Below are 2,180 nucleotides of genomic sequence, written 5' to 3'. Positions count from 1 at the left end.
AGCAAACAAACTTAAAGTAGAGGCTAATTTATTAGCCAAGAAAGCTAAGTTAAAGGATGAAAAAAGAGTAACAATAAAGGAGGAACCTCATCTTCTATTTCTATTGATTATAAATTAGTCAGTCTACTAAGAACGGTAGAAAAAATGATGGACATAATCAACATAGCTGATAGGAATCCTCAAAGAGAAAATCAAACTGGGAAAATAATAAATCCAAACTATCGAATAAATGAACCCTTGAACAAAAAAAGAGACCAAAAGAGTCTAGACAAACAAGTAATACCTCCTTCTCAGGAAAATTATATATATGAGGAGGCTGAAGTAGCTAATGATACATAGAATACTCAAATAAATCTATTAGGAGTAAATGATAATGACTATATTTTTCTTACTGAGGAATATCAAGAGCTTTTCCTGTTATCCCAAAATGAAATAGAACTTGAAGAAACAGAGGATTACAAGAAAGGATTTGAGAATGTTATTATGGAAGTTCACAAACAATACAACCTCAGGAGTAGAAAAGTACCTGATACTCCTCCAAAGAAACCAGCTGAAACACCTGCCAAAAAGAATGTTGAGATCCTTACTCGAAAGAATCCTGATGTTATAATCCCGAAAAAACTTGACATCGTGTCCAAAAGAATTCAAACAAATGATCCCTCTACCAGCTAACCAAAATATATACCCCAAAGAGATGTGGATGATAAACTTGAAGTTGTCAATTCAAATAAAACACATACATCATTTAATATAGAAAACGAATTGGCAAAACTCAAAATCCCTATTCCTTTGATAGAATTGATGAGTAAAAATCCCTATAGATCCTAGGTAATGAAAGCATTGAGCATAGGAGCAGGCACTGATACAATTAATGTATCATATGATCAACCCGAATTATTATTTGGCCCTGAATTTGATGACAAACTACAAGAGGGAGATGTCCCTCCCTTTTGTGTTAGACTAAATATTCATCAAAAAATCTTACACAATGTTATGCTTGACCCAGGGGCTTCCCACAACCTTATGCCGAAAGTAATTATGGAAAATCTAGGATTAGATATTACCAGAAGGTATAAAGACATGTATTCAATTGATTCTAGTGAATTTAAGTGCCTTGGACTTATAAAAGATTTGTGTGTAAATTTAGTCCAAATCCCTGCCAAAAGTGTACTTATGGATATAGTTGTTGCTAATATTCCACCCAAATATGGAATGTTGATTTCCCATTCATGGGGAGCCAAACTCAAAGGAACTTTACAGATGGATATGTCTTATCCAACTATCCATGTCTTTGGCCAAAACAAAAGACTCTATAGAGAGAAACTCATGAAATTCATGGTCACCACTCAGGATAGACCTAACAATTATCCTATATATTCTATTCATTCTGATTTGGACTCATTTATTCTTTACAATGATGTAAGCACATAGGAAAAAATTCAAAGCCATAGTATTGATTTTTGTCTCAATGTTGATGGTTAAACCTTAATCACTGACCAAGATAATTTAGAGGAAGTTTTGTGGAATTTGGGTTTTGATGGATCAGTGAATAAAGGAGTTGGTGATGGTATATGGGTTTTTAATTCATATACTCATCACTCAGAAGGTCAGACTTGCAAATTAAATTTTCAATGTTCCAATAATGTTGCAGAGTATGAAGCCATGCTCTTAGGATTACAACTCTTGAAGAAACTTTGTGCAAAATGAATTTCCATTCATGGAGATTCTTATTTATTGATAAAACAAATCAAACAAGAATACTCTGCAAAACATCCTAGGATAAGAGCCTAAATAAATGTTGTGTTAGAGTTTCTTTATTCTTTCACTGAATGTAGTTTTTCTACAGTTTCAAGGAATCAAAATATATTGTGTGATGGTCTTGCTACTTCGGCAAGTACTTTTAAAATACCATTTTGTCCCACTCGTCCATATATAGTCAAAGTAAAGAATAGACCTACTTTACCTAATAACATTAGATACTGGCATGTTTTTGGAGATGATTCCCAGATTGAAAACTTTGTGCAGTCTAAAGATGAATTTGAAGATGCTAAAATATATGTAGAGTTTGATCTAGAAGATACTATACATACTAGTGTGAATAAATTAGAATTGCATGAAATAAATGAAGAAAAACATGAAACATATATTTTACAACTGAAAGACAACATCCTTCCTAGAGG

Source organism: Pinus tabuliformis, chromosome 6 (assembly GCF_031772625.1).
Source record: "Pinus tabuliformis cultivar Carrire ecotype Pingquan chromosome 6, CPIR1, whole genome shotgun sequence".
In the NCBI taxonomy this organism is placed as follows: Eukaryota; Viridiplantae; Streptophyta; class Pinopsida; order Pinales; family Pinaceae; genus Pinus; species Pinus tabuliformis.
The sequence above is the reverse complement of the archived record's forward strand: the minus strand, read 5'-3'. Positions refer to the sequence as shown.